At 38.7% G+C, this 9,704-nt stretch overlaps 1 non-coding gene across 1 annotated transcript; it reads left to right on the plus strand.

Moving 5' to 3' along the window:
• The first annotated feature begins 8,531 nt into the window (after positions 1-8,531).
• LOC130959304 (small nucleolar RNA R71) lies at positions 8,532-8,635 on the plus strand. Its single transcript, XR_009078396.1, has one exon. It is a non-coding gene; the product is annotated as a small nucleolar RNA R71 (small nucleolar RNA).
• Positions 8,636-9,704: the final 1,069 nt, after the last annotated feature.

Raw genomic sequence — 9,704 nt, forward strand, 5'->3', positions numbered from 1 at the left:
TTGAATAGAAGAACAATAATAATTGCATTAATACTCGAGGTACAGCAGAGCTCCACACCTTAATCTATGGTGTGTAGAAACTCCACCGTTGAAAATACATAAGAACAAGGTCTAGGCATGGCCGTGAGGCCAGCTCCCAGAACATGATCAAAGGATTCAAAGAGCTAAAGATGATCTAAGAACCCAAGATGAAAATACAATAGTAAAAGGTCCTATATATAGAAAACTAGTAGCCTAGGGTGTACAGAGATGAGTAAATGACATAAAAATCCACTTCCGGGCCCACTTGGTGTGTGCTTGGGCTGAGCATTGAAGCATTTTCGTGTAGAGACTCTTCTTGGAGTTAAACGCCAGCTTTTGTGCCAGTTTGGGCGTTTAACTCCCACTTTGGTGCCAGTTCCGGCGTTTAACGCTGGGAATTCTGAAGGTGACTTTGAACGCCGGTTTGGGCCATCAAATCTTGGGCAAAGTATGAACTATCATATATTTCTGGAAAGCCCAGGATGTCTACTTTCCAACGCCGTTGAGAGCGCGCCAATTGGGCTTCTGTAGCTCCAGAAAATCCACTTCGAGTGCAGGGAGGTCAGAATCCAACAGCATCTGCAGTCCTTTTCAGTCTCTGGATCAGATTTTTGCTCAGGTCCCTCAATTTCAGCCAGAAAATACCTGAAATCACAGAAAAACACACAAACTCATAGTAAAGTCCAGAAAAGTGAATTTTAACTAAAAACTAATAAAAATATACTAAAAACTAACTAAATCATACTAGAAACATACTAAAAACAATGCAAAAAAGCATACAAATTATCCGCTCATCACTCATCCTCAAAAAGAATGAATAAAGTATAATTGGAACTCATAGGCAAGTAGCACAAAAATGTAAGGGGGAGAGTAAATAAGCATCTAGTTGAGGAAGTTTGCATAGTGGTGTGGAATACACACAACGACCGGTTAAAGTGGCATCCACACAGTGAAAGAGTAAGCACGAGTTCTTCAATTAAATGGCCTAAGATGCAAGCAATAGATGAGCACCAATTAAGGACAAGAAAACTTAGGCAACTACCAACAAGAGTGAATTGAATGTAGGAATTATTGATATTGAAGTTGTGCATGTGAAAGAGCAAAATTGATATAAAATAGCACAACAAACAATAACCAATGCAATGATGAAAAGAAAATTACTTATTCATCCTTAGAAAAAATCAAATAATCACATGGTTAAGGTGTTTGTTACAAAAAGTGACAAGTCTTGATATGAATCAAGTCAAGTCAACTCAAACAAATGCAAATCATTAACAAGAAGCAATTCCATTCTATTCACTAAATTCAATATGTACTTGTTAAAAATTACACCAAATAAGAGACAAAAAGTCAATTTCTAAATCAATTTGGTGCTAGCAACTTAAAGCATTAAACAAGCACATTATTGAAAATTCAATCCCAAATAACATCATCATCATTCAAAAGTGCACAATTCTTAATTAGAATGCCAAACAAGAATATAGTCTAACACATATGGTCATGACAACATATGTATTAAACAAAAAGTTCATTCAGGCATTATGTCAAACACATGGAGTACAGTGCACATATTCATAAAATTCAAATCAAAATTCAAATATCAACAGCCCATAAATCAGAAATTTAAACACTTGCAATTCAACAAACAGAAAATTAAACAAACCTAAGCTAAATTACGAAAGTTAAATAAAGAAAATAAAAAGCAAGCAGCTAAACATAACAAATAAGATTAAAGCTAGAAAAGTGAAAAGTGAAAGTATGGAAAAGAAAAAGAAAGGGATTAGTGGCACTTGTGTTAGCCACTGCGAAGCTCACAGCGGTATTGCTTTGCCGGAGAAGAGAAGAATAAGAGAAGAAAAAGAAAGAAGGGAGAAGAAAGAAGAAGCGAAGAAGAAGAAAGAAGAGAGAGATGGGCGAAACAGGGCACCCTTTCTGATTGAGGCCCAGATCGTGACATGTGCATACGCACATGGTGCACGGAATTGTGATCATCAACAATAGCTCCAAAGACTTGGTGCTCTCAAACGTGAATCACACTTAGTCACAACTCCACACAACTAACCAGCAAGTGTACTGGGTCGTCCAAGTAATAAACCTTACGTGAGTAAGGGTCGATCCCACAGAGATTGTTTGTATGAAGCAAGCTATGGTCACCTTGTAAATCTCAGTCAGGCGGATAATAATTCATTATTGGGTTTTCGAATAATAATAAATAATAAACAAAAAATAAAGATAGAGATACTCATGTAATTCAATGGTGGAAATTTCAGACAAGTGTATGGAGGTGTTGTGTTCCTTCTGAATCTCTGCTTTCCTACTGCTTTTATCCAATCCTTCTTACTCCTTTTCATGGCAAGCTGTATGTAGGGCATCACCGTTGTCAATGGCTACATCCCATCCTCTCAGTAAAAATGGTTCAAATACTCTGTTACAGCACGGCTAATCATCTATCGGTTCTCGATCATGTTGGAATAGAATCCCTTGATTCTTTTATGTTTGTCATCACGCCCAGCAATCGTGAGTTTAAAGCTCGTCACATTCATTCAATCCCGAAATCCTACTCGGAATACCACAGACAAGGTTAGACTTTCTGGATTCCCATGAATGCTGCCATCCATTCTAGCTTATACCACAAAGATTCTGCTTAAGGAATTCAAGAGATATGTGCCCGGTCTAAGGTAGAACGGAAGTGGTTGTCAGTCACGCGTTCATAGGTGAGAATGATGATGAGTGTCACAGATCATCACATTCATCATGTTGAAGTGCAACGAATATCTTAGGATAAGAATAAGTCGAATTGAATAGAAAATAGTAGTAATTGCATTGAAACTCGAGGTACAGCAGAGCTCCACACCCTTAATCTATGGTATGCAGAAACTCCACCGTTGAAAATACATAAGTGATGAAGGTCTAGGTATGGCCGAATGGCCAGCCCCCAAACGTGATCAATAGTCTCCTAAGATGAATAATAGAATAAAATCGAGACCAAAGATGTAACGTGGTCAAAAGATGACTAATACACTAGTAAAAAGTTCTATTTATACTAGACTAGCTACTAGGGTTTACAAAAGTAAGTAATTGATGCAGAAATCCACTTCCGGGGCCCACTTGGTGTGTGCTTGGGCTAAGCTTGATCTTTACACGAGCTGAGGCTTATCTTGGAGTTGAACTTCAAGTTGTAACGTGTTTTTGGCGTTCAACTCTGGTTCGTGACATGTTTCTGGCGTTTGACTCCAGAATGCAGCATGGAACTAGCGTTGAGCACCAGCTTACGTCGTCTAATCATGAATAAAGTATGGACTATTATATATTGCTGGAAAGCTCTGGATGTCTACATTCCAACTCCATTGAGAGCGCGCCATTTGGAGTTCTATAGCTCTATAAAATCCATTTCGAGTGCAGGGAGGTCAGATTCTAACAGCATCAGCAGTCGTTTGTCAGCCTCCTCATCAGAGTTTTGCTTAGGTCCCTCAATTTCAGCCAGAAAATACCTAAAATCATAGAAAAACACACAAAATCATAGTAAAGTCCAGAAAATGTGAATTTAGCATAAAAACAAATGAAAACATCCCTAAAAGTAGCTAGATTATACTAAAAACTATCTAAAAACAATGCCAAAAAGCGTATAAATTTTCCGCTCATCACGACACCAAACTTAAATTGTTGCTTGTCCCCAAGCAACTGAAAATCAATTAGGATAAAAAGAAGAGAATATTCTATAAATTCCAAAATATCAATAAATATTAATTCTAATTAGATGAGCGGGACTTGTAGCTTTTTGCTTCTGAACAGTTTTGGCATCTCACTTTATCCTTTGAAGTTTATAATGATTGGCATCTCTAGGAACTTAGAATTTCAGATAGTGTTATTGATTCTCCTAGTTAAGTATGTTGATTCTTGAACACAGCTACTTTTATGAGTCTTGGCCATGGCCCTAAGCACTTTGTTTTCCAGTATTACCACCGGATACATAAATGCTACAGACACATGACTGGGTGAACCTTTTCAGATTGTTATTTAGCTTTGCTAGAGTCCCCAGTTAGAGGTGTCTAGAGCTCTTAAGCACACTTTTTTTGCTTTGAATCACGATTTTAACCACTCAGTCTCAAGCTTTTCACTTGGACCTGCATGCCACAAGCACATGGTTAGGGATAGCTTGATTTAGCCGCTTAGGCCTGGATTTTATTTCCTTGGGCCCTCCTATCCATTGATGCTCAAAGCCTTGGATTCTTTTTACCCTTGCCTTTGGTTTTAAGGGCTATTGGCTTTTTCTGCTTGCTTTTTCTTTTTCTTTCTGATTTTTTTTCGCAAGCCTTTTGCTTTTTCACTGCTTTTTCTTGCTTCAAGAATCAAATTTATGATTTTTTAGATTATCAGTAACATTTCTCTTTGTTCATCATTCTTTCAAGAGCCAACAATTTTAACATTCATAAACAACAAGATAAAAAATATGCACTGTTCAAGCATTCATTCAGAAAACAAAAAGTATTGTCACCACATCAATATAATTAAACTAAATTCAAGGATAAATTCGAAACTCATGTACTTCTTGTTCTTTTGAATTAAAACATATTTCATTTAAGAGAGGTAAAGGATTTATGAAATTTATTCATAGCTTTAGGACATAGCTACTACATACTAATGATCATGAAGTAGAGACACAAAACATAGATAGATATATAGCATAAAAATCGAAAAGCATAGAAATAAGAACAAGGAATGAGTCCACCTTAGTGGCGTCTTCTTCTTGAAGGGCCAATGATGTCCTTAAGCTCTTCTATGTCTCTTTCTTGCCTTTGTTGCTCCTCCCTCATTGCTCTTTGATCTTCTCTAATTTCATGGAGAATGATGGAGTGCTCTTGATGTTCCACCCTTAATTGATCCACATTGTGACTCAAATCTTCTAAGGAAGTGTTGAGTTGTTCCCAATAGTTGTTGGGAGGAAAGTGCATCCCTTGAGACATCTTCGGGATTTCTTGGTGATGGGCTTCCTCATGCGTTTCTTAGGTTCCATGAGTGGGCTCTCTTGTTTGCTCCATCCTTTTCTTAGTGATGGGCTTGTCCTCCTCAATAGGGATGTCTCCTTCTATGATGACTCCAACTGAGTAACATAGATGGCAAATAAGATGAGGAAAAGCTAGCCTTGCCAAAGTAGAGGGCTTATCGGCTATTTTGTAAAATTCAAGGGAGATAACTTCATGAATTTCTACTTCCTCTCCAATCATGATGCTATGGATCATGATGGCCCAATCCACCGTAACTTCAGATCGGTTGCTAGTGGGGATGATGGAGCGTTGGATGAACTCCAACCATCCTCTAGCCACAAGCTTGAGGTCCAGTCTTCTTAGTTGAACCGACTTGCCTTTGGAGTCTCTTTTTCATTGAGCTCCTTCCACACATATGTCCATAAGGACTCGGTCCAACCTTTGATTAAGGTTGACCCTTCTAGTGAGAGGCGTGCATCTCCTTGCATCATGGGCAAGTTGAACGCCAACCTCACATTTTTCGAACTAAAATCTAAGTATTTTCCCCGAACCATTGTAAGATAATTCTTTGGGTTCGGGTTTTTACTTTGATTGTGGTTCCTAGTGATCCATGCATTGGCATAGAACTCTTGAACCATCAAGATTCCGACTTGTTGAATAGGGTTGGTCAGAACTTCCCAACCTCTTCTTTGGATCTCATGTCGGATCTCCGGATACTCATTTTTCTTGAGCTTGAAAGGGACCTCAGGGATCACCTTCTTCTTGGCCACAACATCATAGAAGTGGTCTTGATGGGCTTTGGAGATGAATCTTTCCATCTCCCATGACTCGGAGGTGGAAGCTTTTGTCTTCCCTTTCCCTTTTCTAGAGGTTTCTCCGGCCTTAGGTGCCATCAATGATAATGGAAACGCAAAAAGCTTATGCTTTTACCACACCAAACTTAAAATATTGCTCACCCTCGAGCAAGAGAAGAAAGAAAAGAAGAAGAAGAAGAGAAAATATGGAGGAGAGTAAGAGAGGTGTATTCGGCCAAGGTGTAGAAGAGGGGGTTGTATTGTGTGAAAATTAAGGAGAATGGAGGGGTTTATATAGTAAGGGGAGAGGGAGTAGGTTGAAATTTTGAATTTCGAAGGTAGGTGGGGTTTATGGGGAATAGTGGATGGATGTGAGTGGTGAATGGGGTAATTGGGAAGAGAGATTAAGGTGATTGGTGAAGGGTTTTTGGGGAAGAGTGTTTATGGGGAAGAGAGGATGAATGTTGAGAAGAGGGGAGAATATGGTAGGTGGGAATCCTGTGAGGTCCACAGATCCTGAGGTGTCAAGGATTTACATCCCTACGCCAATTAGGCATGTAAAATGCCTTTGCATGCAATTCTGGCGTTTAAACGCCGAAGTGATGCATGTTCTGGGCGTTCAACGCCCATGTGCAGCATGTTTCTGGCGTTAAACGCCAGTTCCATGCTTGTTTTTGGCGTTCAGCACCAGCTCTCCTCAGGGTGCATTCCTGGCGTTTGAACGCCAGGGTGTTGCTTGTTTCTGGCATTCAACGCCAGATCCATGCTCTGTTCTGGCGTTGAACGCCAGCCAGATGCTCCTTACTGGCGTTTAAATGCCAGTAAGTCCTTCCTCTAGGGTGTGATTTTTCTTCTGCTATTTTTGATTCTGTTTTTAATTTTAATATTTTTTTCATGACTCCATATGATCCTGTACCTAATAAAACATAAAAGAACAATAAAATAAAAAATAAAATTAGATGAATAAAAATTGGGTTGCCTCCCAATAAGCGCTTCTTTAATGTCAATAGCTTGACAGTGGGCCCTCATGGAGCCTCACAGGTGATCAAGTCAACGTTGTATAGTCCTAACACCAAACTTAGAGTTTGGTTGTGGGGATTCAACACCAAACTTAGAGTTTGGTTGTGGCCTCTTAACACCAAACTTAGAGTTTGACTGTGGGGGCTCTGTTTGACTCTGTACTGAGAGAAGCTCTGCATGCTTACTCTCCCTTGTTACAGAAGGATAGCTGTGTGCCTTAAACACAAGGTAGTCCCCATTCAATTAAAGGACTAATTCTCCTTTGTTAACATCTATCACAGCTTCTGCTGTGGCTAGGAAAGGTCTTCCAAGGATGATGCATTCATCCTCCTCCTTCCTAGTGTCTAAGATTATGAAATCAGAAGGAATGTAAAGGCCTTTAACCTTTACTAACACGTCCTCTACTAATCCATAAGCTTGTCATACTGACTTGTCTGCCAATTGTAATGAGAATAAGGCAGGCTGTACCTCAATGATCCCCAGTTTCTCCATTACAGAGAGTGGCATAAGATTTATGCCTAACCCTAGGTCACACAGAGCTTTCTCAAAGGTCATGGTGACTATGGTACAGGGTATTAAGAATTTCCCAGGATCTTGTTTCTTTTGAGGTAAAGTTTGCTGAACCCATGTATCAAGTTCACTAATGAGCAAGGGAGGTTCACCTTCCCAAGTCTCATTACCAAATAACTTGGCATTCAACTTCATGATGGCTCCTAGATATTGAGCAACTTGCTCTCTAGTTACATCTTCATCCTCTTCAGAGGAAGAATAATCTTCAGAGCTCATGAATGGCAGAAGGAGATTTAATGGAATCTCTATGGTCTCTGTATGAGCCTCAGATTCCTTTGGATCCTCAATAGGGAACTCCTTCCTGCTTGAGAGACGTCCCATGAGATCTTCCTCATTGGAATTCGTGTCCTCTCCCTCCTCATTGCATTCGGCCATATTGATTATATCAATGGCCTTGCACTCTCTTTTTGGATTCTCTTCAGTATTGCTTGGGAGAGTACTAGGAGGAGTTTCAGTGATTTTCTTACTCAGCTGGCCCACTTGTGCCTCCAGATTTCTGATGGAGGACCTTGTTTCATTCATGAAACTTAAAGTGACCTTAGATATATCAGAGACTAAATTTGCTAAGTTAGAGGTATTCTGTTCATAATTCTCTGTCTGTTGCTGAGAAGATGATGAATAAGGCTTGATTTTGCTGAGCCTATTTCTTCCACCATTATTAAAGCCTTGTTGAGGCTTTTGTTGATCCTTCCATGAGAAATTCGGGTGATTTTTCCATGATGAATTATAGGTGTTTCCATAAGGTTCACCCATGTAATTTACCTCTGCCATTGCAGGGTTTTCAGGATCATAAGCTTCTTCTTCAGAAGATGCCTCTTTAGTACTGTTGGATGCATTTTGCCATCCATTCAAACTTTGAGAAATCATGTTGACTTACTGAGTCAACACTTTGTTCTGAGCCAATATTGCATTCAGAGCATCAATTTCAAGAACTCCCTTCCTTTGAGGCGTCCCATTATTCACGGAATTCCTCTCAGAAGTGTACATGAACTGGTTATTTGCAACCATGTCAATAAGTTCTTGAGCTTCTACAGGCGTTTTCTTTAGGTGAATGGATCCACCTGCAGAATGGTCTAGTGACATCTTAGAGAACTCAGATAGACCATAATAGAATATATCTATCATGGCCCATTCTGAAAACATGTCAGAAGGACATCTTTTGGTCATCTGCTTGTATCTTTCCCAAGCTTCATAGAGGGATTCACCATCTTTTTATTTGAAGGTCTGAACATCCACTCTAAGCTTGCTCAGCTTTTGAGGAGGAAAGAACTTAGCCAAGAAGGCCGTGACCAGCTTATCCCAGGAGTCCAGGCTATCTTTAGGTTGAGAGTCCAACCATGTTCTAGCTCTGTCTCTTACAGCAAAATGGAAAAGCATGAGCCTGTAGACTTCAGGATCTATTCCATTAGTCTTAACAGTCTCACAGATCTGCAAGAACTCAGTTAAGAACTGGTAAGAATCTTCTGATGGAAGTCCATGAAACTTGCAGTTTTGTTGCATTAGAGCAACTAATTGAGGTTTCAGCTCAAAATTGTTTGCTCCTATGGCAGAAATTGAGATGCTTCTCCCATCAAACTTGGACGTAGGTGTGGTATAATCACCAAGCATCCTTCTTGCATTATTGTTGTTAGGTTCGGCTGCCATCTCCTTTTCTTGTTCGAAAATTTCAGCAAGGTTGTCTCTGGATTGTTGTAATTTAGCTTCTCTTAGTTTCCTTTTCAAAGTCCTTTCAGGTTCTGGATCAGCTTCAACAAGAATGCCTTTTTCCTTGTTCCTGCTCATATGAAAGAGAAGAGAACAAAAAAGAAGAGGAATCCTCTATGTCACAGTAAAGAGGTTCCTTATTGTTAGTAGAAGAAAAAGGGGAATAAGAGTGAAGAAGAATGAATAGTCTGAATAAAGGGTAAAGGTAGGGCAGTGATTTGAGATGAAGAGAGGTGAAGAGAAGTGTTAGTAAATAAATAAATAAATAGAATAAGATGAGAAAGAGAAATTTTCGAAAATAAATTTTAAAAAGGAGTTAAATGATTTTCGAAAATAAAGATAAGAAATAAAATTAAAATTAAAATTTAAAATAATTAATTAATTAAAAAAAGAATTTTTGAAAAAGAGGGAAGTATTTTCGAAAATTAGAGAGAGAAAAGTTGTTAGGTGATTTTGAAAAAGATAAGAAACAAACAAAAAGTCAAATAGTTAGTTGAAAAAGATTCGAAAATCAAATTTAAACAGATAAGAAGATAAGAAGTTGGAAAAGATATTTTAAAATCAAATTTTTGAAAAAGATAAAAAGATAAGATAAGATAGATTTAATTTT

The sequence above is a fragment of the Arachis stenosperma genome, chromosome 10 (genome assembly GCF_014773155.1).
Source record: "Arachis stenosperma cultivar V10309 chromosome 10, arast.V10309.gnm1.PFL2, whole genome shotgun sequence".
In the NCBI taxonomy this organism is placed as follows: Eukaryota; Viridiplantae; Streptophyta; class Magnoliopsida; order Fabales; family Fabaceae; genus Arachis; species Arachis stenosperma.